This window comes from Cryptomeria japonica, chromosome 5 (genome assembly GCF_030272615.1).
Source record: "Cryptomeria japonica chromosome 5, Sugi_1.0, whole genome shotgun sequence".
Taxonomy (NCBI): domain Eukaryota; kingdom Viridiplantae; phylum Streptophyta; class Pinopsida; order Cupressales; family Cupressaceae; genus Cryptomeria; species Cryptomeria japonica.
Genome location: NC_081409.1, coordinates 664661856 through 664673492, shown reverse-complemented (window position 1 = coordinate 664673492; position 11637 = coordinate 664661856).

Here is an 11637-nt window from a genome sequence, read left to right as displayed (position 1 = left end):
TCCTGAAATAATCCAAAAAAAATCAAATAATGTCCTGAAATAATCCAAAAAAATCAAATAATGTCCCGAAATAATCCAAAAAAAATCAAATAATGTCCTGAAATAATCCAAAAAAATCAAATAATGTCCTGAAATAATCCAAAAAATCAAATAATGTCCCGAAAAATCCCTAAAAAGTCAAATAAAGTCCTGAAAAATGAACAATTTTTGTTTTCAAAACATGAAAATCCAAAAACAATTCCTTTGGCATTTTGCATTTTGTCAATAAATGGTCCCCTTCATGCATAGACAGATCGTTGATCATACATCCAACGACAATCAATCAAACATTGTGCTTTCATGAAATCACGCATTAACAGATGAACTTTTCAATCAAACCAGACATTCAAACTGATCAAAATTGTCATATCAATCAATCAACATCAATATCATTTGTCCTTGTCAACATTATCATGGGTCTTATACAGGGTGTAGTATACTCGAAACCAGACTGTGTCCTATCTTAGATAGGGTACCGCATTCCCTGGAACCAGACAACATGATCATTCTTGTTTTCCACATTTGACAATGGTGATCAGACTATTTGTTTGACTTGGTCGAATTTGTGCGTCTTATCTTTTTACTAATATATCTTTGGCTTCGATCATGTTCCTATGTTGTTCAAGGATGTCACTGAGTGATTTAGAGTGACCAGGATGGTTCACGGTCCCTTTCTTTTTTTTGTTGTGTTTGCCGTTTGTGGAATGTTTGTCAAAAACTGGGGCAACTATATCATTGGGTGTCTATGATAAGTACGTTCGCTTTGTGAATGCTGCACATACCTTGACCCTTGATGTATGCACCCTAGGATACTTCACTCATTCCTTGTGTGCGGTGTGTCTGTCTTTTGCAAAAGGGTTTGCGTTCCAGCTCTGGCCTTCAATGCCATGATGCTCAACATCTTCTTTGCTACAATAAATAAAGGTTCTCACCTACTTATGTGCATTTGTGAAAGCAAGTTTTCCTTCATTTCTAACTATCCTCTATCTAATTTCTTCTTACTAACATTTCTTCCATCCGTCTTGGCAGTCCATTTGAACCTATCATCTTTTGTCATTCTTATCGATCAATTGGCCTCTTTTCTAGATTTTTCTGGCCAATTCCTCGAGGAGGCATGCATATGTCATTGTTATTGTTTGGGGCATTTTCATTATTGTTCTTTGAAACAACGCTTAGAATCACATTGTCTCAAAGAGGGGCAAAATGTAGACGTATAAAAATGGTCAACGCTTGCGGAGTCATACTTTAACATTCGCACATTGCCTTATTTTAGGGTTTTTGCGTTGCATTAACATTTCTTCTATGTTGCACACTTGGTCTTTATCATTTGCGAGCATCGAATCCTTCTTCTGCATTCCTCATTTTTCTCGCTTTCGAATTAGGTCTTGTTGATAGCAATCTTCAGTCATGATTTTGGTCGATCTTATGCTATCGCATCATGGTGCGTGCTCATTTATCATCATTTTTGGACATCGTCAATTCTAATCGATGATATAATTAGGGTTTTGTCCTCTTGTCAATCTTTCAATCATCTTTAGCTTGTTAGTAATCATTTGCGATTTTGTCAATCTCATCATTTTGCGATCGATTTGTCATCGATCCTTGTCTTGGTCAATCTTGTCATTTTGCAATCGATTTGTCATCGATCATTGTCCTTTTCAATCATGTCAATTTGGATCAATTAGTCATTGTTCCTTGTCAATTGGTGCCTATCAATTTGATCTCCTTGTCAATTTTGGTCAATTTGTCATCGATTTTTGTCAACCAGTCTCAATCATTTATCAGCATTGGTCCTTTGTCAATCAAAATCATGATCGAATCAACATTAATTTCTTGTTGTCTTGACCTAATTCCTTGTCCTCTTATTTCTAGGGTTTTATGATTTGATCATTAAATCCTTTTCTTCTTCTTGGTGGGTTAAATAAATTCATTTATTTAGTCCTAGGTCTCTTTCATGAATTAATTAATGGATGAAAACCTATTAATTAATTCACCTAATTTCTATTTCATCTTTTTCTTCAATTTTTCCTAGTTTACTAATTTCTCCTAATTCCTAATTTCTATTTCCCCTATTTTCTTCAATTTTTCTAATATTTCCTCTAATTTCATTCCCTAATTCTCTCCTATGTTTATGCTTCCATTTGTTGCAATCATGGAGGCTATTTTCTCTCTTCCCTTTTGTAATGGGAATGACATTTTAATCTTGTCATAATTTGTCATAATTTGTCAATCAATCAATCTTGCATGTCAATTTTGTCATATCTGTCATTCTTGATTTGAAATTTCCTTTCAAATCTCTTCATGCTAGTCTGGTCCTATCTCCAATTTGTCTATAAATTGGATGAGTTTCTTCAATCAAAGAATCAAATCAATCAATCACGCTTCTAGTATCCTTACGCTACCATTTCATCTTGTCAATTTTGCTTTCATACTATGCTTTTGCACTTGTAGGTGAGATCCACAAACAAAGTAATTTGAAGGAGAAAGAAGGACAATGGAGGAATAGTGAAGGAGATACAGCCTTTGGTTTGCTTTTTTAATTTTAGTATTTCATCTTCATGCCTTTATTGATTATAATTAGGATTTCTTATCATTGCAATCTAGTTTTTGTGATTGAGCTAGTTTAATATCTAATATTGCTTTGATGTTTTCCCAAATTCCTATCTATAGGGTTATTGAGCTGGAAAGAGAGGTTGGATTAACATATGAGGAGGAAAGGATAACTTCTCTATTGTTAGGTATGGTGATATCTGGCTGATGGTTAATATTGTTACAATATGCAAATGGATTTGCATCGCCAAGGATTGTGATTTCTACACTGTTATGGGGAAACTTAATACACTGATGATAGGTAGATGGAATCGCTTGCATGGCATGTATCCAAGGTCTTCCTAACAAAAGATTATATGGTAAAGGAAGGTCTAGAACTTGGTAGATGATGTGCTTCACCACTGGGCCCACTCTGATAGGTAACACAACAACTCCTTTGGAAGAACACTCCGCATCATCATAGGCCTTAATGGTTATCTTTTTGCTGGGATCCAATGATTCTACCGCATATCCCAATATTGTGACCAACTGTAAGGTACATATATTCAAACTGACTCCATTGTCAATCAAGACTCGCTTGATTCTGTGTTGGTTTACAAATCCTTCAATGTGAAGGGATGCATTATGTGGTTGTTGGAATGAAGCGTTGTCACTTTCAGAAGAAGTGAGGTATGGTGATGACCCGAGACTGCCAACCATGGCTTGAAATTGATCTATGTTGAGGCTGGCATGGATTAACGCTTCTTGGAAATATTGATCCAAGATTGTTTTGTGTGAGGGGGATAAGCACAAAATCTCTAATATGGATATGAGTGCGGGCATTTTATCCAATTATTCCACAAGATTATATTGCTTGGGCAAGGGTGTCATTCCTTGTGGTGCTACTCGAATGGTAATTTTGCTACGATGTGTAACCACATTGCATGTAGGATTTGGATCTTTGATGGTGAGAGTTGCAACTTGTTCGTTAGCATCATAGAGGTGATTCATAGTATAATTATAGGCAACTTGTTTATAATTAGTTGTAGTATCTATGTTTCACCTTGAGGTTTAAGGACCCCTTTGATCATGTGATGGAAGTGGATTCTTGAACATTAGATGATCATCATTTGATGTTTTAGGGTTGTGTCCTTTTATTTCAATTTCTCCTCTGTCAATAAGATCTTGAACTAGATCTTTCATTTGATGACAATTGCTCATCTTATGCTCTTTTCCTTGGTGGATTTCACAATGTTCATTATCTCTCCACCATGGAGGTTTGACTTGAGGTTCATAGTTAGATGTTTTCGGCAAGGTCATAAGATTGGAAGAGACCAATTGATGCAATATTGTTTCAATGGGTTCCCCTAAGGGTGTGTATGTGCATTTTGTTTTATAGTTCTGTTGTCGTTGTCTTGGTTCCTCTTGTGGTGCATTGCGACCTTGATTTTGTGGATGAGTGATGGTGTTGTTTTTAGGAGGGGGATTTTGCCCCATGAATCTAACCATAGGTTCTGCAATTTTTACTGTTTGTGCATCCACTACCCCGTCATTGACAACATTCTTGTTCTTGTTCCAAAAGTTGGGTTTTGTTGGCATTTTGTGAACCGGTATGAGGACATAATGACATTGTATGTTGTCATTGATGTCAATATGTTGCAAAGGTGTGAACCAGCATATGTGAGAACTGGTATAACACTGTGAACCAACATTTGTGCCAAATTGAAGTGGTGTGCTTGTTCAAAGGTGAACCGGCATATGGTTATGGGAACTGGCACATGGAAGCGTTGTATGACTACTGGTTGGTAGTCTCAACTTTAGGGTTTCCGGTTGAAGTGCTTCAATCCTGTGTGGCTCAACTGGTGACTTTGTGCGATGAGTTAGCATGATAACAAAGAATAAGATCATGTTGCCATGTAAGCCTTGTGTGCATGAAGGGTCATGCATGAAGAAGATCTTGCCTATCTACCTCGGGAGTATGAGAAGACTGTAAAATGGTGATAACGTGTGATGGGTTATCAGCCACCATGAAAATGGTGGAAAATGAATGATGGAGATTAATGCAATATGCTCAATGGTCAGGATCAAACTGTTTGAATTCCTTAACCTATTAGGTTTAGGGTTTAGGGTTTATGCTACTGACCTAACTATTTTCTATAAGGTCGATGTTGTGAGTCTTTCTAGGGTTGTTGGCAAAAGTTGTGTGTGCATATCCAAGAGAAGGGATACATGATTCTTGCCAGACCAAAAGGAGAGAAGTGATACTTGCAGAGTGTAAGTGTAGAAGGAAAAGAGGAGCTTAAGTGGATCTGCATTGGCATTGAGTGCTATTACTAGATCATTGTAATACCTATTGATCTCTAACCACCTCAACAGTTGGAAAATCCCTTAATAGGGTAGCCTTAACCAGCTTGTTGTAAATCCTTTAAGAGGGTAACTCTAAGCTACTGAGTTCAAAGTCCTTTAGCTATTGAGTTCTTGAAATCCTCTAACAAGGTAACCTTTAACAGGGTTTAACCCTTAATCAGGTATTGTAGCCATCCCTTAACCAAGTGATCTCTAATAGGATCGGTCCCTAGCAGAACCTATTGTAATGTCTCTAACCAGACAAGGCTCCTAACAGAGCGGACTTCCAAAGAGTTCAAAAATAGCTTGTGGGTATTCATCCCCACTGTGGTTTTTCCCAGTTGGGTTTCCATGTGAAAAATATGCGTGTCATGTGTGATGCTTTTATCTTGTTATGCTTTGCTATTGTTTGTCAAGTATATGATGGTTCTATGTTTTATGCTTGTCAATAAAACATGTTGAACTAGTTGTTATTATGATCTGATGATAGATCACCTGTTTATGCATAAGGGTGAAATGGTAGTGTAGTCTCAAGCTGAGTGAAAGGCTAAATGAGTAACTGGTTAATGCTTGTCTCAGACATTCTTAGCTTTACTGGTTGCACTCTATTTCAAACCAGTATATCTGTCTGCCAGTCTTTTGAAGTGTTTGCTGTCAAACCGGTTTAAGACTATTTTTTGCCTATACTGATTCACCCCACCTCTTAGTACTGGTTTGGTACTATTTTCTCATCATTGAGTTATCAGGTTTATCACTATTATAATGTGGATGAGGGCCATCTTTTGGTTCATTGTAGATTTTGATAAGGGCTCATTCACATTTTAATCCTCGAGTGATCATATCTTCAAAGGAATCTATGCCCTTCATGTCTAAATGGAATTTCATCTCGTCATTCAAGTTGGAAATGAATATTTCCACTAGTTCTTGTTCAGGAAAATGAAGAGAACATTTACTAGACAGTTGCCTCCACCATTGTAGTAAAGATAAGAACAACTCCCTTGGTTTTTGTTTGGTGTTGCATAAATCTACCATGGTAACATCTCATTTTATGTTATGTGCATAACTAGTTCCTCAATTGTTCTAATGCCACCTAGTAATCGGGAAAACCATTGTGTGGTTGTGCCTCCCAAAATCGGAGGAAAGAGGCGCATTAGATAGGTGTCCTCATAGGCAACCTCTAAACAAGCTGAGTGAAATTCTCAGACATGATCTTTAGGGTCTCCTTTCCGCCTATACTTTTTGAACTTGGGTGTTTCAAACCCTCATAGAAAAGGTGGCATATGCATGTTCCTATCAAAAGGATAGGGACAAATATCGTTAAGTGAAAACTGAGTAGTCTTCACATCACTATGGAGTTGTTGAGCGAGATTTTCTACTTGTTGTCTCAACATGTCTATTTCTATGGAAAGAGGAGGCGGGGGATTCCCTTGATGATTAAGGTCATATCGGAAGTAATCTCTACCTCTTCCACCATCGTTACGTCTATGTTGCTCTGATGTCTATCATATTTGTGCGGTATCAAAGTTAGAGGGTAGTTTAGCACCCTCTTGAGTCAGTCTTAGAAAATGAGCATCTGCATTGTTTCTAAGGATTTCGTCAAAGAGTCTATTGAACTTGGGATTGTGTTGTGCTCTTTCTATATCTTCAGGAGTTGGAGTGCTAGGATCTTCATCATATGTGCCTCCTCCAATGGCCTCTAAAAAATCATTGAGGTTTTCTTCCTCCTCATCTTTTATCTCTGGTTGTCGGTTTCTCATTGATCTTGTTTGAGCCATGTTGTTTGAAAGTTTTGAGGTTGGTGAAAGTGATTATGAGTTGGTGATGAAATGTTTAGAAGATGGATCTCTAACACTGAAGGTTGGATGTTACCGAAGTTCTTTGTGAATTACTCTTGTGTTTTCAACAATTTTGATGTGATAAGGTATAGCAAGGTTTGAGATGTGTTACAAACCAAGCTACCTAGCAATGAGAGGATACACTCATAAACTAGTTTTAACCTATGTAGAAATGCCTCTTAGGATGATGGATCCTAGATGTAGAAACACTCTAAAAGAGATTTGTTCGTTTGATTTAAGTAATATTTAAAAGAACTTAGGACAAGACCTTTTTGTGTTTTGAGAGTTGATTGGTTTTGTGATTTGTGAAGATGAAAGTGGATAAAATATGGACCTCAATAAAAAATTTATGTCACAAAGGGGGTTTCTAATTCTTCCTCTCTCTCAGGAGTTGGTGGTTCCCCTCGAGCTACATTGTAGGTGATATAGATTTTTGGAAAGAAAGCAGGGTTGATCTTGCTCCCTTTGTTTTTGTGATAATTCAAGGCTTTATATTGAGTAAAAGCTCTATTTTTCAAAGGCTCTTTGTCAAATTCGGTGGATTTTCCTTGAAGATACAAATGCATATAACGCAAGAAGGCTCTGTGTGAGAGAAAAATTTGTCTATTCATATAGAAAAACTTCCTTCTTTTGATAAGAGTTTTTAAACTCAATTGTCTCTTTTTCAATGTAGTCTTTTGATGAATACTCCTTTTTCTCAAAATGTGAGTGATGGTCATACAAATTGATACTTTGTTTCACTTTTTGATGTTTATTTTTGTTGGTCAAGGTTGATGTCAAATTGTGTTGGATGAATACTTGGTTTAAATTTGTTTTGAATTTCTTTGACAAGAAAACAGAGCAAGCACACAAGCACAATAATCTTGCCTCAAAAGGCACAATAGGTGTGGGTCTAGATCAACCCAATCATGAACTTTTTGACCCTTTTTCAAATATTTTGTATGTTTTTTCAAAAGCCTGAAGCCAACTCAAATTGTTACTGGTCTAACACAAGACAAAGACAATTCAAACACACTTTATCCCTAAGATCAATGGCCAGTTGCGATATTTTCAGCCCACATCTTGATATTTCTTCAACTTTGGTACTACATACCTTATGAATCCTGCCATGGTAGGTAAGGATGTGATATACTAAGTCTTACGTGATCATAACAGATAGATGATCTCTATGATGGGGGAGTCACTACTTTTTATCAAGCTACAAGTAGCCTTTCAAAAAGCCCTATTTCTACTCAAGAAAATATGTATGGTGAGTATCTTGGGAGCAAAACCATCTATGCTCTTGCACTGAAATTTTCACAAATATCCTCAGTCAATAGAATGGGTGGGCTTCTATAATAAAAGGTGTCTAGTAATGTTCGATGTTTTTGGACATAAGTTCATTCTACAGTGCTTCACTTAAGAGCCTTGTAACTAATGGTGGGGCCCATATGTCCTTTCGACAAGTTACACTGTAGGAACAACTATACCCAAGGGTACAACTTTCACTCTCACATGATTTCTATAGCGGCTCGAAGGATTTACCGCACGAGGTCGTTCCCAAGAGTTATGTGTCTCTTGGTAGGCCTCTCTTAAAAATATAAAATTTTGAGCATTACTAACACTTTTCTCTTGCACCTAGGACCACGAGAGCCAATGAAGAGGATGGTGTGTGTTAGAAGTAGGACCACTCTATAGATTTTTGCACAAGTGTGCCAAACACTAAAAACACTTGTTCTTTTTAACTGATTTATTGCAATGTGATCTAATTGCTATTTGGAGATGTTGCTCCAGCAAACATGGTGTTCTTTTTAAGCCCTCAAAGCAATATGTTGTCTAACTAGGAAAGTGAAAATCTTGGTCAACCAAATTGAAGCACATTTTTTGTTGAAGTAAAATCGTTGCGTGTAAACAAAAAAAATGACAAGTTGTCTGTTCTTTTTAACTTGCAAAATGAAATGTTGATTGTGAATTTTAGACTTGCAAGAAATGAAATTTGCTTGTTTGTTTTAAGCCCAAAATGAAAATTTGTTCCTAACTTGCAAGAAAATAAAGTTTGTTTGTTTGAGTTTGTGGTTCTTTTTAATTTGCAAGACAAAGTTCTTTTTAAGCCCCCAAATTGAAAATTTGATTGATTTTTATAACCCAAAATGAAAAGTGAAGTTATTTTTAATCCAAAAGGGAAAGTGAATTCTTTTTAATCCAACTTTAAAACAAACTCAGAAAGAAAAATAAAATAAAAATCCTAACTTAACTCCTCAAAACCTGCAAAGAAGTTAGCAAAAAACCTGCATAATAAAAACAATTTCTTAGTGAAATGAAGGTCTTGGTGGGCTTCTACAAGCCTAAAATTTTGATTTTTCGGTTATATAATATTTTTTGCTACTCTCTATTACAATATCGCTACTCTGTGTAAACACTGAAGCACTACTTTAATACAAATGCGCTAAATGATTGATAAAAGCACTAAAAGAATGCCAAAGGCTCTATTAAATGGAAAAAAACACTAAATTAATCTGTCAAACATAATGAAAATTCTGTCAAATAGAGAGTGCAAAAGCGCTAAACTAGTGACAATAGCGCTATTTAGAGAACAATAGCACTAAAACAAGGATAGAGGTGCTAATTTGCAGACAAAGGCGCTAATTCGCCAACAAAAGTGCTAAATCTCTAACTTTTAAAGGTGCTCAAGTGTGTTCAATAGCGCTAAAGTGCAACCTGTGTGTGGAAATTTGACAATTTAAAAAAAAAAGTTAGTAGTTTTGAGATGAGAAGGTTGCGTGTTTGATTTACGTCGGGCTCACCAAATGATGCTCTACAAAAAGGATGGTGTGAACACACAAGATAGACAAGTCAAATGTTAGTGTTAGTAGTATCAATGAAAAATGAAATATGAAGGAAACTACAATCCTAAGCATGCACATCAAGAGAGATATCAAACACATTAAAGAAAGCATACAAAAACAGAGAAAAGATACAAAACACTCCCAAATGCTCTCAAACATGCTCATAGCTACTCCTCCATTGTTCCTCTCCTCTCCAAGTTCCACATGAGTGTATCCCTCATCTTTTTGCACTACTATGGAATTCTTATGGAGATTCAAGATTTATGAAAATGATTAAAAGACTATGCAAATGCAAGCTAAATATGAGAAAGCCTAATTAAGCTATATTGATTTTAACCAAAATAACAATGTAGATTATGATTTGCTCCTAAAATGCTCTCTTAATTTTAGTATAGATTAGATGCATACAAGATTTTTGGATCTGGATTATGAAGGAATGGGCTCTATTTATAGGAAAAATAGAGAAATGGATGGTTGAGATTAAGTAATCTCAACAAGGTTCAGGATTGATGGATTTATGATCCATGTGAGGGCTTTCAACCCAATCCTAAGATTACAAATGTCAACATGAGATGGCTTGAGAGGAGAGGGATGAAGCATTAAATGCTTGACATGACTTGAAGGTTTCCTTAGGAGGTAAGGTTAGGCTTGAGTTGAATGAATAAAGCTTTTATCCAATAAATAATGCCTTTATCCAATGGACAAACTCTTGTTCAAGAGTTAGTGGGGATAACCATGGTCAAAGCAATGAATGCTTGAAGAGACCCATGAGTTAAAGGGGGTTGAGTTAGAGGGAAAGTCTCTAACCATGTGAGTGAGTTGAGTTTAACCATTAATGGTTATGTAAGAGCCATACATGGTCATGTAAGAACCATTAGTGGTTTGGAAGACTTTAGGGGTTAGCTTGTTCGGAGCCATACAACATTTAATGCTTTTCAAAGACTTTGGAGGCTTTGAGAAGTGACTTCAAGTTGCTTAGGAATGTGACAATAATTAGGGGAGGATTAGGCTAATTAGGAATGGTTTAGAAGAATCAATTGGTTTAGGATGCAAGTGGGTTTGGTGGGTGAGAGAAAATAGGATTTTAATTAAAATAAAATTACTTTATTTCAACCAAATAGTTGCAACTTTCATTTGTAGGAGAATGCAAGTTGGGGGGGGGGGGGAGAGGGGGAGGGGGGTAGTTTAGGGATTTAAATAAATGTTTTATTATTTATTGAAAAGAGGAAAGTGGGTTAAATTACATAAATGTGCTTTATTCATTTAATTGATTTTGAGTGTGGCTTAATGAATTAATTTGAATAAATTGAATAATTTATTTAATTAATAGGAGAAGAGGTTGAGGATGAAATTAATTAAATATTAATTTAATCAACTGATTATTGATGGTTAAATAATCAAATAAATAGTAAATATTCATTTAATTAAGTGGACAGATTTATGTGACTACAATTTATATTATCCTTTCCCAAAATTAAAAATATTTTATTTATTTAATTAATTCATTATCTTTTTTCGTCCATGACACTTGCCATTCATCTCTTAATTTACCTTTAACTACCTCTCTAATATTTTATTATTTCCTATACCTACCCTCTAATCTGAGCCAACCATTCATCCTTTCACCTCTTAATCCTAGCCCTTCATTTATATGGTGCTCTCTAAATAAGAGGATCCTTTCATCCTTGCCAAACCCTAACTAATGCTAATCCACTAATGCATCTACCAAACTAATGTGATCAATCAATCTTCATGCGATCAAAAAATCAAGCATCTACACAACCACAATTTGTTCTTTGTTGATCTCTTGTGCATAATACAAATTCTAAGAGCAACCATATCAAAACAAGATTATTGGAGATAGGAAACAATCGAGATCAAACCCTACTAAGCATCGAATGGTATAATCTTCCTATTTTGTTGTGATTTGCATGTTGTAGGTTCTTTATTGTTGTATGGTGGATTTTAATTGTAGAACTAGGGTTTTATGTGGTTGGATCTTTGTTTGGTTTTACAATAGTTTATCATCCTGTTTCCACCATATACAAGAATTATTTAGGGCT